Here is a 16,145-nt window from a genome sequence, read left to right on the forward strand (position 1 = left end):
AGACATATATGGCAGGAGGGCACAATCATTTAACCCACTAACCTGCACTCTAGATCTATGGCACCTTTGAAATATGGAGGGGAAATATATGTTGGAGCTCCTCTAAAGCCTCATTTCTATATAACTGTCATTATATCACCAGTTGATAGTTTTCTTGAAGATTCTGACAAGCCTTCCTTTGTTTGACCTGACTTGGAGCTCACCTAGTAGATACAGCCTTTGCTGTGGGGTGTTTGTCACACACACACACACACACACACACACACACACACACACTGGAATAAATGGCAGGCTAACCAAAAAAACCTAAATCCAGGGAATAAGATGTCCGTAGGGACCTTAGAAAAACACAAACATATCCCTTAGAATGTGGAACACCATACATAAGCTCCGAGTTATGCCTGTGTGTCTTCTGCATGTCTAGGTTGTGCAAATTCTTGGTAAATAGCTGAAAAGGCCCTATCCTTTCACCTCCGTCTAATTTTGAGACTATAAGCAGAAAGAAATGGTTAAGCAGAGTTGTAAGCTTCTTAAAGGCAAGCTCTGAAATGTACAGAAAGATTCTCTGCAAGGACGGACAGACTCACTGGTCCTAAGAATCTGAGTTCTGTCCAATCACAAGCTGAGGAAAGACTTAAGTAACCACAATGAGAAATATAAGCAGTTAGCCAGCTTTCTGCGGTTAGAACAAAATGCTTAATATACACAATTTAAAGGGAAAAATGTTTCTTTTGGCTCGTGCTTTCAGAGGTTTCATGATTAGCTGACTTCAAGGCAGAAATTTCATGGTAGAAAAGCACGAAAGAGGAAAACTGCTCATTCTATGAAAGCCAAGAAGCAAAGAGAGAAAGAAAGAGCTGAAGATAAAAGGAGGGGCCGGCTGGGGATGTGCCCCCCACCCAGAGGCTCCCGGGGAGCTGCTTCCCCTCCCCACCCCCATCCCAAACAGCCAGCGCCAGAATGAATTAATCCATGGGTGAGGCGAGGGCCTCACGATCCAGTTACCTCTGTAGATCTCACCTCAGGACACTGCTGCATCAATGACCAAGCCCTCTTTTGAGGGACACTTCAGTTTAAAACCATATCATATATTAATATGATAGGATTTTTCGGTGCGGAAGGGAACCATCTGATACGATTTCATGGGGCTGAAAAAATAAGAAATATGAAATATAAATGACCTTTATTTTAAAAATGTGGAGAGAGACCCCCTCACCTTCTGGGGTCTGGCACTCTCTGCCAGACACTTGGTGTGGGGACATACATGTAGCTTAGGTTTGGGCTGGTGCCTAAGGGACATCAGTGATGCACAGGTAGCCCATTGGTATTCATTTCACGCCACAGGTAAATTGTGTAGGGGCGGGGAAAGGTGGCCTCAAGATAGAGCCTCTTGGTTCTGCCTCCAAGCCTTCACTGGCTACAGTGTCCCATCTGGGGCAAAAACCTTTCAATATAGACTTTACAGAATTAGTTCAGAAGAGCCACAAACAAAAACCCAGAAAGTTAGGGGAGGATCTGATTTCCAGAATTTAAATTGCCCTATGTTAATGATCTAGTTTTCAACAACAGTTACCCAAATTATAAAACACACAAATAAACAAAAAAAAAAATGTGGCCCATGCACAGATCATCAGCAATGAACAGAAGCCATCCCTGAAAAAGCCCTGAGCTGCCTACCAGATAAGACATTAACACAGTTATTTTAAATAGGTTCCAAGAGTTAAAGAAAAGCACGTATAAAGAATTAAAGGAAAACATGTGGACAATGTTTTATTAAGTAGATATCAACAAAGAATAGAAATTCTGTGAAAATTCTGAAACAGAAAAGCTGAATAATCCAAGAGGGTCAATAGCATAAGTTGGGGGAAACACAGCCTATTTAACCAGGGTGCTGGAAAACTGGCCATCTATTTGCTGAAGACAGAAGCTGGGCCTTAATCTCTTACCATATACTAAATTAAATCAAAATGAATCAAAGACCTAAACATTAAAACAGAAACATTAAACCTACTAGAAGATATAATAAGTAAGCCACTTGAAGACATAGGCCTAAGAAAGGATTCTCCAAATAGAATCTCAACTAAACATGAAATAGCAGTAAGAATCAACAAATGAGATTATATCAGATTAAAAACTTCAATCAGTAGAATAAAGAGACAACCCACAGAATGGGAAAAAATTTTGCCAGCTACTCTTCAGACAGAAGATTAGTATCCCGAATATGCAAAGAATTCCAACAAGTGAAACCACCTAAGCAGCATGTACACCCATCAACAAATGACTGGATAAAGAAAATGTGGTTTTGGAAGCAGGAAAAAGGGGCTCCCATATGTAGCAATCCGGAACCAGAAGAGGAGCCGGAGGAGTGAAACGGCAACCTTATTGCTGGTGGCCCTGCAAGGGACTCGCATCCCACTGTGAGCTCTGAACAGGGCTTGTTTCTCTTTTATACTATTGGTGGGAGGCATCAGGTGGAGGATACAGAAGGAAAACAGCCTTTTAGGGTCACGGGAATTTCTGGCAGGACTTTCCAAGATGGTTATGCCCTCTTGCAAAGGGTAGTCATGGTTGCTAGGTAAAGGAAACCCCAAGAGGGGGAGTCTGGTTTCCTTCATTATTATTATTACTATTACTGTTATTAGGTTTGAGACAAGGTCTTGCTGTGTAATTCAGGCTGGCCTTAAACTCACAAAGTAGCCCAGGTTTGCCTCTAATTTGTGACAATTGTTTTATCTCAGCCTCCTGAGCGCTGGGATTTATGGTCATGTGCCACCTTGGCTAGCTGAAAATTAAAAAAAAAAAAAAAAAGTGTGGTTTCTATATGTAATGGAGTACTACTTGGCTACAAAGAATGATAAATTTGAGATATTTGTAGGAAAATGGACACACCTGGAAAATATAATGTTGAGTGAAATAAACCAGACACGTAAGCTTAAATAGCATATGCTATCTCTTATGTCAATGAGGCAAAGTACAAAGAGAATAATAAAGGATGCATAGAAGCAGACTAGAAGATGGGTTTCTTGAAATAGGGAAGTAGCCCAAGGAACAAAGGCAAGGAATGAGAAGGTGGGGGGGGGGAATAAAAATATAAAGATACGCCACAAACAGGAACCCAATAATTCCAATTAATTGTGAACATTATATGCCATGACATGAGCTAAGACACATAATATCCACAACAGTGAAACATGCAACAGGGATTTAGATGAGGAGGGAGGGAGGAGGAGGGAAGTAGATTAAAGAAAAGAAAAGAAACTCTCTGTAATATGCACAAGTAGGCATTTCCCAAGATGACTGTAAGCTATCTGAACTGCAAATACGCACAAATGAAACAAAACAATTTAATAAAGACAATTTAAAAAGAAAGAAAGAAAAAGCTCAATAATCAAAATGAAAAGTTCAGTAGAGTCTCAGCAGCAGATTGGAGCAGGCAGATGAAAATCAGCCAGTTGACAGCAGCCAGCCTGGAAATCAGAAAGAAAAATGATGACGGAGGATCCGCAGAGCCTGTGAGACGTGTAACCGTGAGCAGGTGTACCAGTACACACATCGTCACAGCGCCAGAAGCAGAGAGAGGAGAGAAGGGGAAAGAAAGAGCATTTGAAGAACAAATGGGCAAAAACGTTCAAATCTTATAAAAACATCACTGCAACTCCAAAGATCCCATGAACTCCGCATAGCACGTGCAGTAGTTGAATTTAAATTTACCACCTTTGTGTCTACTTTTTGTCCCATCTGTTCATGTGTTCAATGAATCATTTTCCTGTTGAGTTTTTTTAATTGTTTCCTCATTTTCCTTTTTGCTGTCTTTGATTTATAATTTTGATGGGAGTTGATTTTTAACTCATCGTTTTACTTTAAATTAATATTATACCCTTTCTTATGCAAATTCTTGACAGCACTCTAATTCCATACATTTCTGTGTTTTATGCTATTTTTCGTGTGTTACACTCTTACTTTCTCAATAAACTCTACAATACATTATTATGTTTGTTTTAAACAGCAAATTACGATTTTAAAAAATGAAGACAAGAAAAAAATGATCTTTTAGGTTTAGTCATGTATTGATCATTTTCAGTAATTTTTTTCCTTTATATGGAGCCAAGTTTCCAACTAAACTGATTCTTTTCAGCCTGAAGAAGTTGACACTTTTTTGTAATGCAAACTCTTGGTGACAGATTTTCTCAGATTTTGTTTATCCAAAAATGCATTTTGCTTCATATTTTTATTGGATTCTAAATTGACTTTTTCTCTTTTAGCACATTAAAGATTTCAAAGTGCACTGGATTTCATTAAAGAATTGGTTGTGATTCACTTTGTTGGTCTTCTAAATATGATCCTTTTTCTATTTGCTAATTTTAAAATTTTTTCTTCTTTTTTTTTTTTTTTTTTTTTACTGTGAATATTTTTTCTTTGTGGAAAAGCACAATCTTTAACTCAACCTGGTAATTTCTTAGCATTGCCATAAACTTCTCTATCCTTCTTTTATTTTTTTTTTTTTTTTGTTAGTTTGTTTTTGAGACAGGGTCTTGCTATATAGTCTAGGCTGGATTCACATCAATCCTCCTGTCTCAGCCTCCCCAGTGGTGGAATTATATTATACACATCTTCAACATTCTAACAGGAAGTAGGTTATCTATCTTCCCCCAATATTCACTCTAAATGTTTTGCTTTGCCTGGCCACCTGTTGGTTAGGAGAAAGAATTTCTGTCAAGTTAATGTTCAGTGGATGCACAGGCTGAGGGAGAATGTGACAGTTGCTTGAAAATAATATTTTTTGTACTGACCACAACTTCCACATTATTAGAAAATAAATTACTCTTGAATATTTTAGAACAGCCTTCTTGCATTTCCCCTGCTCATGAAGTTAGTCAATTTTATTGTACCAAAGAAACAAAGTGAAAAATTTGTTTGTTTTGTTCTGTTCTGGTTTTTTTTTTGAGACAGGATCTCAAAATGTAGTATAGGCTGGTCTTGAACTTGATTATGTATCCCAGACTGATCTGGAACGCCCGGTGACTCTCCTGCCTCAACCTCCCGAGGAATTACAGGTGTGTGCCATCATACCCAGCATTGTTTATTTGTTTATTTTCTTCTGTTAAGAAACAGGGACATTTGAAAAACAAAAAAATATCTATGAGGGTGTGAGCTGCTTAGGGAAAAGTACTGAGATACTTAGGGAAAAGTCAATTGAGAAATGCTTCGAATGTTTTACGGTAGACGTGTAGACGTGAAGGGGTTAGGGCGAGGCCGTGCGGAGAGTGAAGAGCTGAGATTCTGAGAAGCCACGAGCAGGAGGCTCAGACGCAGGGCTTCCGCGGGGGGAGTCTAGAGCAGCGGTGGCACATGTACAGCACGCGTGCCTCTGCAGGGGTTGGAAAGCTTTCACGGTTGGCCAGTACTGGCCCAGAGCTTTCTACTCCAGGCCCATGCAATCATCTTTTATTTCACTCTGCACTTCATTGATATTGATGAGTAAGTTCAGTGAAAAGGCACTTCAGACAGTTAATCCTGGTTATGTGTTTTACACTAATTGCTGGTCAGAGCTTAATAAATCTAATATTTGTGTAAAGACATATAGTGGGAAAAATAAGTGACCTGAAATTTGCTACTGAGTTAAATGATCTTATATCAAACTTATGATACAGGTAGAATATAATTCCCTATATATAGTCATCCAATCTCTGTGAGTTCATTTTTACCCCATTACTACTCTAACTTCTAAGCAAATTATAAATTTACCAACTGTAGATCCATTGATCACTTTTGCAGAGGGTTAGAATGTTGCTTTCAAACAAATTCTGGGGGCTGGGGATTTAGCTCAGCGGTATAAGCACCTGGCTTTAAAGCAGGCAGTTGCCCCGGTACCGATAAAAATGAAAAAGACAAAAAAAAAAAAAAAAAAAATATTCTGATTGTTGGCCATCTTCCACAATTTCCATCATCATATGAAAAACATTCTCCTAAACTAATTTGTGGTTCTTATGTAAAAAAAATAATTACTGTGTATTTTTTCATGATACAAAGATGGGTAAATTTTGTCAATTAGAACAATTAGCTAGTACCAACAAATTATTCCTTAGTGGACCACAAGGCGCATGAGTCACAATCCAGCCTGTTCACTAGTACACGTGCCCCTCGTGTCCTTCGTGCTCCATTGTAAGCATGATTAGAATTTCTTTCAAAAAAAGTAATATTTCAATATTTAAAAACCTTTGGTGATTTCGCCATTCCATTGTTATACAACATTGTTGATATAACATTGTTATATCAAATCATGCTTTTAAACATTTTAGAAAATACACATTGTTTTTCAGAGATATCATCCTATATTTCTTTTCTTATTTAAAAGTGAGAAAACAAAAACTAGAAAAATCAAGAGGCAAACAAGTTTAAAAAAACCAATAAGAGCAAAATGACAACATTAGCTATGCAGGTTTTCAAAACAAGATGATAGGAATTTTATAATGATTGTTATATTGCATATTGTTAACTTCCAAATAGCTGCTCAGGTTACCAGATACAAGAATAAAGCAAAATAGTAAAATGGAATAAAAGATTGGATTTCAAAAACAAGACAGAAAAAATCCCCCACAGTATCTACAATGCATATTGCTGTCCTCCAAACAGACCATCAGCCTTAGGTCTGCAAAGTCAATCAAACAACACAAGCAGTAAGTTACTTTTTTACTTCAGTTCCTGTCATCTCAGCCTGACTTCCTCTGAATCAGCCCCTTGCTTAGGGGTTGGGGGTGCAGTTTGTTCTTTTTGTCTCCAAGCTCACACACTGGCCAGCTTACAGGAAGGCATGGTTTGCTCATCCTCTGTTTCTAGGATACATAACGTAGAGCATATATGATCGAATAAAATCTCAAATTGTTCTACCTTTTAAATTACAGATGATCCCAGAGACTCATCTGTATTTAGTGCCAAATGCCCAGTGGAAGTAAATATAACAGTTGTTTCATAAGTACTTCCTGTGTTCTGTGCATGGTAGTTCTTTGTATCCACAGTGACCAAGGGGACACCACTGTGAAATGACCCAGCTAGCATTTCAAAATAAGACTTGAAACACTATAATTACGTGTCATTTTAGACGCTTCTAAAAGAACTTTTGAATTTGGACTGAAAATTGTAAGATTCAGTGCCTCCCTCAGCCTGCTACCAGGATTGTGTTTATAACTGAAAACATCCCATGTATAGTCTCATCCAAAACCAAGTCATGACTGTCAAGCTGTCTAGGCATCTGCATAGATTAAGTCAAGATTTCAACAAGAAATAATTTGCGTGCTAAAAGGAAATATGCCATTTGATTTAATGTAGGTTTCACAAGTGCAAATCTAGTACAACATTTGTTCAAAAAAATGTTAAAGAAACATCTGAAATTACAAACCTCATTTGGGCCACCTGCCACATTCATTTTACAAGATCTACGAGTATTTTGAGATTTTGTTAGGTTTAATTTTTTGCACCAAAATAATGTACTTTCAATGACTCACAAAACTTTAGGATATTTGTATTTCCTTTTATATCTGAATATTTTTGCATAGGGCAAAGTATTAAAACTTCACTTGGGGGGCTGGGGATTTAGCTCAGTGGCATAAGCGCCTGCCTTGCAAGCAGGCGGTCGTGAGTTCGATCCCTGGTACTGATAAAAAACGAAAAAGACCAAAAAAACTTCACTTGGCTGTTGGAGACCACTACAAAGCAGCTCGGAGCAGGATTTAAACTTAACTAATTGGTTTTTTATGTTTACTTGTGAGTCTGTCCTAGGCCTCAGCCCCTTGCCTGGCAACAGGAGCTGATTCATAGTAAGTGAACCTCTATGAATCACTGGTCATGGCTGAGGCCCATAGTGGCTTGTGAGGCCAGAGATACTTCAAAGGGCAAGATAAGGCCACAGCTGCAGACAAATGGCTCCAACCCCAACTAACAAGGTAAAGACTACAGCTGAAAAAATCACTCCTACAATCACACTTTAAGGACATCTCATTATTTGGAGATGTCCTTAAAGTGACTCCCAAAGTCCTGCTCTTTGCCTGCGCTTTCCTCAGTTTCCCCGCCTTGTGTCTTTGGTCCTAATAAAAGTGGGCTGATCCAGAGAAGCCTCTGTCTTAGCCCTCAGAGTCTCGAGGTCAGCTAAAGGGTTTTGAACCTCCTGGAGCCCTAAAACCATACCATTTGCCTCTTTTTATTTAAACTTCCACCGTGCACTCGTTTGGGGGATATTTTTAAATAGATTCAAGTTACAAATATTTTGGCTAAGTTATACAAAATAACTAATGTTTATACCATACATCAATCTTGACTGAGTAAATTTTAAAACTCAGTACAATTATTTAAAATCAATTGTTAGATTTAACCAACTACCAAGGAAATAATTCATGGTTTTCCAGAGAAAAAAATTTCACTAATTTAGATCACCAGTGACCCAGTGACTAAATTTTCTTCCTTTTTTTAATTTAAAGAAAAAAAAACCAACAGTAAAAGGTTACAAGTAATACAGAATTTCAAAAAAAAACAGTAAGAAATCACTAGTTAATAGATTATGTATTGTCATCTTAGAAATAGTCGATCAAGTTACAAAATTAAGCATACAAAGTGGACATTCAAACAGTGAGACTGCAAACAGTTGTGTTCAATGATCCAACAAAACCTTAGCAATATGGTCATCTATCTTACACACCTAAACACACTTGCAGTTGTGTCCTTTAGAGCACTTTCTTTTCCTCTCTTTTTTATAATAACATTTACACATTTTGGGTTTTATTATTACCACAGTTCTTATTACATTGTTTTGTTACAAGTGTAACAAAACAAAGCAGTTAGTCAAAACAAAGGATGGACATAGTACATGATTATAAACAGAATACAAGGTAATCAACAATGGTTACCATAATGCCTCTTGCTACCTTAAAAAGAATTGCCTATATCATCAGGTATAATAAAATTGAACAAAACAAATAAAACCTAAACATTGGAGACATTACTGAACTTCAAAAGAAGATAATAGTCAAACTAGAATGGGCATCATACTGAATGTTATTGCCTTCAAAGTAGTTGCCTATACCCTCAAAATTGATAATATCAAACAGAACAGAATAAAGTAAAATCAGTCAAAACAAGATGGTGAGAGCAATACAGGGCTTCAAATCGAGTTAATAGGAAATCAAAAAAGTTACTATAATATATCCTGATAATTAAATTTTCAAAAGAGTACCACTTCATTGACTTATGTTCCGACTTACTAAAACTTCTACTTTAACAAGTGACCACTGACCCATATTTATCTCAAGTAATGTTCAATATTCTCTAGTAGCAGAACATTTAGAGTCTGGTTAAGTGTGCATCACCAGTAAGTAACAAATGCTGGAGAGGCTGTAGGGAAAGGGAACCCTTCTTCACTGTTTGTGGCGAGGTAAGCTAGCATGATCATCAAAATCAGCATGGAAATTTCTCAAAAAAATTAAAAATAGAAATTCTGTTCAACCCAGCTATTTCCTTTTTGGGTATCTTCCTATACAATGAAACACAGAGACTCAGGTTTAGAGCAGCACAATTCATAACAGCTGAATCTTCACACTTAGGTGAGCGCGTGCCTCAGCCCCTCTAACCACAGAGGCACGCGTTCAGCCTCTTCTAGATCATACAGATGACTACATATGCCACACACACTACTATAGATATGTCATATACATTACATATATATGCATGTGCATACTTTTAAAATCAGATAATTCACATATTGGAAACTTGGACTTTCTCACATACAATTCTATGAATTTGGGGCAGCACACAAGACGTGAAAGAGTGATTACAATATATGATAAATGTTTAAACTAAAAATATTACGCTAAAAAGATGCTGTCATTTATCCTCCTCAAAATACTGACTTTTCATCCCATCTTTCCTGCCACTTTCTGAAGCAGAGCTGGAGGGCCCCTTTCATGAGTGTCTTCATGAGGTCTGACTTTGAAGGCAATAAGATTCACCAAGATGCCCATTCTGGTTTGACTATTGTCTCCTTTGGAAGTCCTGTAATGTTTACAATGCCTAAGTTTTATTGGTCTTGTTCTCTACTGTTTTGTCCAACTTTATAATATCTAATGAGATAGACAATTCTTTTTAAGGAAACAAGAGACAACGTTGATAACCTTTGTTAATAACCTTGTACTCTGTTCTACATCATGTGCTATGTCTATCCTTGGTTTTGACTGACAGCTTTGTTTTGCCATATTTGACTTTATTCTCTCCCCCCCAAAAAAGTAATAAGAACTAAGGAGTAATAAAATCCAAAATGCGTAAATTTTGTTGTAAAAAAGAGAGGGGAAAAAAAAGCGCTCTAACGGATATAACAGCAAGTGTGTTTAGGGGTGTTAAATAGCTGACTATATTAATGTTTTTGGATCATTGAACACAGCTGTTTGCAGTCTCTCTGTTTGAATGTCCACTTTGTATTCTTTGATACTGTGATTTGAGCAACTATTTCCAAGATGATAATATGTAATCTATTAACAGGTGATTTCTTACTGTTATGTTTTTTTTTTTTATAGTTCTGTATTACGTGTACCCTTACACCGCTTTGTCTTGTTTTGTGTTTTTCTCTTTTTCCTCTTAAATAAAATTAAAAATAAATAAATAAATAAAGACAAGGAGATTATACAGAAAAAAAAATTATGGTGACTGGTACTGCTAAGTGCCATTTACAAACAGGCTTGTAAAAACCTCACGGTGGACCCGCGTCCATCTAGATTCACTAAACATAGTACCATGCAGTGTCTGCTAGACACTGGGCTCTGTCCAAAGTCAGCATGGCCGTGAAACATAAACAGTTTGAGTCAATTCAGGACATCAAGTGGCCGTGGTGGTGCCACTGAAGACACCCATGAAAGAGGACTTCCTGACTTCCTTCAGAAAGCTGCCGGGATGGGAGATAAGTTTTCAAAGAAAGGAGGTTGGCTATCTTGAGGGAACTAATGGCAATGTGTCTTTTACTGTAACAATTTTAAAATATTCATGTTTTTCAATCGTGCATTGTAAAGCTGAATAACTGATATCACAACAAAGGCAAAGAATGCATCCATCACCCCAAACAAGGCCTCACATCCCACCATGGATTCCTTCTCCCCACCCCTAGTCCTTGGCAGCCACTGATCAGTTTTGTTGCCTGTAGTTTGTCATTTTAGAACACCATGTAAACAGAATATCCTAGAGAGCCTTTGTTTCTGGTGCCTTTCACTGAGTATAATGTCTACTCCATAGTTTTGTATATGGAGAAATACAAAGATGGCAAAGTTAACGCACATGCATTTCTTTAAACATCTTTTCATTAAACAGGTGACCTTTTCCCTAAGCAGGCCAGAGGTGAAACTGTTGTGCAGGACAGAGTCAGAGAGTTCAGTGGAAGTGGTTCTCGTTTTCCACAGCTCATGGATTTCTCTTGCCCTGAAGAATGTTCAACCTTATTAAAGCTTAGTTTATGGATTCCATGGACCTTCTGAGTTTCATGGACAGAAGACTCAATCTCAGCTGTCTTTACAAATATCCAATAGGAAATGTTTAGAATATTGAGTTATCACCTTTAAAAAAAGGAAGACAAAAGGAAATCACTTTAGGAAACACAATTTAATGAAATAACATCAAGGACATTTTTTAAAAATCTGTTTTATCCTCACACTGGCTCACTAGAAGAAATGAGGTTCTTACGAAATTATTAAAACTGTGATTCATATGGAGATCACAAAAAAGTCAATTATTTTTTGTTACTTTAAATCAAATTAAATTCTAGATTTATTATCTTGCTTGCAAATTGCTCTGCAGTTTTTCAGAAATCATTACATGTGATTTGATGGAAAAAAAATAAGATGAAGTCAGCGAAATCTGGGTTTCAGGATTGATGCTTATCATTGATTTTAAAAACTTCAAATGAGTAAAAAATAGAATAATGTCACAGAAGCTTCACGTTCTTGTCCCCTACATTTAACACTGACCAGTGCTGGGCCAGTCTTGTTCCCTGGTGTCTCCTCCCCCCACCGTGTAATTCATTATATTGTCTCTGGGTTACCTTGAAGCAAACTTTTCTTTACGATCTCAATTTTTTCATCCACTAATTAGAAGCCCGATGTGGCAGGACATACCTGTAACCCAGCACTCCAGAAGGCTGAAGCACCAGATCAGTAGTCATTTAGCAGCTTATAAGGACCCTGACTCAAAACAAATTTTTTTGAAGATTGGAGATGTAGTTTAATGTGAAGACCTTGAGTTCAATCCCCAGAATTGCTGAGAAATGGAGATAGAGATAGAGAGAGAGATGATAGAGAGAGAGAGATGATAGAGATAGAGGGAGGTGGAGGTGGAGAAAGAGACAGAGAGGCAGAGAGAGATGGAGGGGAGAGAAAGAGAGGCAGAATATGTTGGACCAACTCCATGAGGTCTTCCATGGGTTAAATGCTGGTCTTTAAAACACCATTTCTCACCCACGGGATCCCCAATATATAGATGGCCCTCTCTATTTTCTGAACTGAATAAATAACATCTACACACATTAGTCAGTGTGGTTAGGATGCACTTAGCATTTATGAAGATTCACATTAATCATCTCCAGATATTTCCTTTACTGGTCCTCCAACCCATTATGTTTTAATATCAGATGAATGACTTCCTCTGAGTTAGACCAGAAAGGACTAGAGATGAAAACAACTCCTTCTGTCCTTTCTGTCACTACTCTGCATGACCTGATGTAAATACCTTCTTTATTGGCAAGTCAGTGCATTTTGACCTTTTATCCAAAGAAAGAGCGATGTCACACAGCATGGTGTACACGCCTGTAACCCCAGCAGCTGAATCAGGAAGATTGCCAATCTGCACCCAGGGTGCACAATGCACTGATTTATCAAGACCCTGTCCCAGAATGAAAATCTGTTGAAAAAGAAGATCTGGGGATATAGCTCAGTTTTAAAGCCCTGGATTTAATCCCTAGTATAACAATCAATCAGAAATCAATCAATCAAAACCTAGGAAAAGTCAGACATTGGACAGAAATAAACCAAGCCTTACCTTCCCATGATGATTCAAAAACTCTAAATCTCTTTATCTTCTCAATCAAGAGAAATATGGATTTAAGACACTTCTCTAAAGTTTTGCTTCACATTTCTGTCCTATTTTCTAATCAGAGCTGACATCTTTGGCTTTAGATCAGCTTTCAGTTGGGTTGTTCCAGAGAAATTATTTTAAGGTCCTGAAAAAGACATCAGTGTACCTGGTACCAGAGTAGGATGAGGAAAAAACATACAATTCAAAGGCATAATGTTAGACAACTCTACTCCTATAAACCATTTCCCTGGATTCCAAAAACAAAATGTGGTATTGCAAATCTCAGATTTAAAGAACAAGTTTCTTAAAAATTGATTTTTTTGTATGCCTGAGTTAGACTTTTTAGAGCCAATACCGTGGAAATACATTGATATCCCAAATTACAATTGTAAATCACAAATGTAATTCACTTATCATTGACTCTGCACTTAGAATATTCTGTGACTAGGATGTCAAATGGCACTTTCAAAGGCTGGAATCTGAAAAATAGAAAATACAAAGAGTCAGCATTTTCACGTGACACAGAGATTCATCAAAGAGGGCTGCACTGAAATGGAGACAGAGGCATCCATTCTCGCTTCTAAAAAAAGCATTTCTCAGACTATTGTTATAATGTAGCTTGCATATGGATTTCCCAACTTAAAAAGGAAGAGTCATCTTAAAAGGAGGATTCAAGTCTCACCTGGGAAAGTGACTAAGAAATTAGTGAGAAAAGCTTATGAGCAAAGCTAAAAAAAAATTTTTTTTGTTTACTTCATTAGAAAAAGCTCAACTTATTAATAATCTTTAAATACCCTGTTAGTGTACAGATTAGTAATTAGGAACTATCTCTACTGGAGGTATAAGAATACACTGTGATATCCTGATAATATAAAATAATTTTCAAGAAGGAATCTTATTTACAAAAACAAATAAAATTCGCAACTCTAAGAGCAAGAGGATATTGGAGATGGTGAGTAAGTAACTATACACCATCTAAAAAGGAGAATTTTTAAAACCAGTCCTATAGGTCGATGAAGTCATAACCCCCACTGACTTTGCTGTGGGGAGCAGGCTGGTCCACATCACTGTTGGCCTGGCACCTCCTTGCTGTTCTGGCTGCCTTCATTCTTCTCTTTGCTGGAGGGTTTTGAAAGGTAAGGTATAAAAAGCTGCTCTCGTTACTGAATTTGGAAATAGACACAGGAAAGAAAAGGCTGAGCGCACAGAAATGCCTGGAGCTGACAGAAACCCCAGACGCTGCTCTGTCCTGCCCCTGCCGTGCTCACAGGGAAAGAGCATGACCCTTTCTCCCCGGTGCTGGGGTCCCTGCAGCACTCAGCCGCTCTGAGACCAGCTGATGGCCCCTAATTGCACCCTCCATTAGATTATACAGCGAGGATAAGGTTTACTTTAGTCTAACTTTAATTAGATAAAACTTAGAATCATGAAAATGGATTTTTCATTGTAATTCCAAAGGACTTAGCAAGAAAAGAGGTGCTCTGCACAGAAAGATTACCTCACAAAAAGCAGAACAGGGATATTATTAGAGTAAGTGCATGAAGAGGGGATTTATTGGGATTTAAAGTCTCAGCTATATCAGGATTGATGTTACTTTATTTTTTAAGTGTGATAGAATGTGGTCCTGATTGGCAGTGTCCCTGGTTGTATCAAAGGAACATGATCTCTGCAGTGTGCCCCTCCACACAGGAGCCAAAGCATTGCCACAGATGAAATTCTACCAAATAAGAGCTTGTGATTAAAAAAAAAATCCCAAATCATGCAAGACTATAAGGTATCATGAATAAGCCAACAAATAATAAATAGCATAGTGGACCAACAGAGACTAGAAGAAAAGGAATTTTCAGCATTAGAAAACAAAATTGAATGTTTATAAACAAGAAAATAGCAAAAGCAGAATGTGATGCATTATAAGGGATCATAAATTTAGGAAAAATAGAACTAACCAAAATTAGAAGCTTCATAAATATACTGAAAGCAATTTAGATACACATAAAGGAAAAATTGTTGTTAGAAGAAATCGCCTCGATTACAGTACAGAGCAGTACAAATAGAAAACTTACACAAATGGAATTTAAAGTGATGAAGTTAAGCACATGCATATTTGGAGTGACTTGAGAAGATAATAGAGATAGATAAGAAATATTTACTGTGGTGGCTGGGGGTTTAGCTCAGTGGCGTAAGTGCCTGCCTGGCAAGCATTAGGTCATGAGTTGGATCCCCAGCACCAAAAAAACAAAGAAAGAAAGAAAGAAAGAAAGAAAGAAAGAAAGAAAGAAAGAAAGAAAGAAAGAAAGAGAGAGGCCTCTTGGAAGGAAACTAGGATGAAATGAGGTCAGCAAGGTGGAGGCTCCGTGAGGGCACTAATTAGTGACCTTAACAGAAAAGAAAGAGAACTAGCTGGCACGCTTGCTTGGTTTCGCCCTCTGCTGCCCCCGGCTTGCTGTCACGCAGCAGGATGACAGATCCACGCAGGTGCTCACCAGACCCAGCACCACGCTGCCAGACTCTGTGGTCCAGAACCGTGAGCCAAACAAACTTTAATTACTGGTAAATTCCCTGGCCTCTGGGATTTTATTAGAGCCACAAAGAATGGGCTAAGACAAGTGGCATACCAACCAAGCAGGAAGGGACAAACAGCCCACCTGGCAGGGAAGTGCCCTCACCACCACTGTTACGGAATTGGTGGTGTAGCCATAATAAAATGCAGGAGCCTTTCCATCACTTTTATTATAATTTTTAAATTCTCTGCAGATAGTTTTCTCCCTTCTTCCTTGTATCCAGAGCAGACGACCCTGGTCACTACCATCCTTGATACAACACTGCTTTGTTTAGCTAAGATGTTAACATTTCAAGGGCAATGACTAGAAAAGAAGGAGCAGGTATGTAATATAGAAAAATATTTATACAACAATTCAAGAAAGGAGAGGGAAATTAGGAAAGTACAGTGGTAAAAACAGACAAAAAGTTGTGTTGTGTGTGGTTTTTTTTCTTGTCTTTTTCCTTTTTTATCGCTACCAGGGATCGAACTCACAACCACACCCTTGCAA

The sequence above is a fragment of the Cavia porcellus genome, unplaced genomic scaffold, assembly GCF_034190915.1.
Source record: "Cavia porcellus strain 051 isolate PalLab524CR breed Dunkin Hartley unplaced genomic scaffold, mCavPor4.1 scaffold_26, whole genome shotgun sequence".
NCBI classification, from domain to species: domain Eukaryota; kingdom Metazoa; phylum Chordata; class Mammalia; order Rodentia; family Caviidae; genus Cavia; species Cavia porcellus.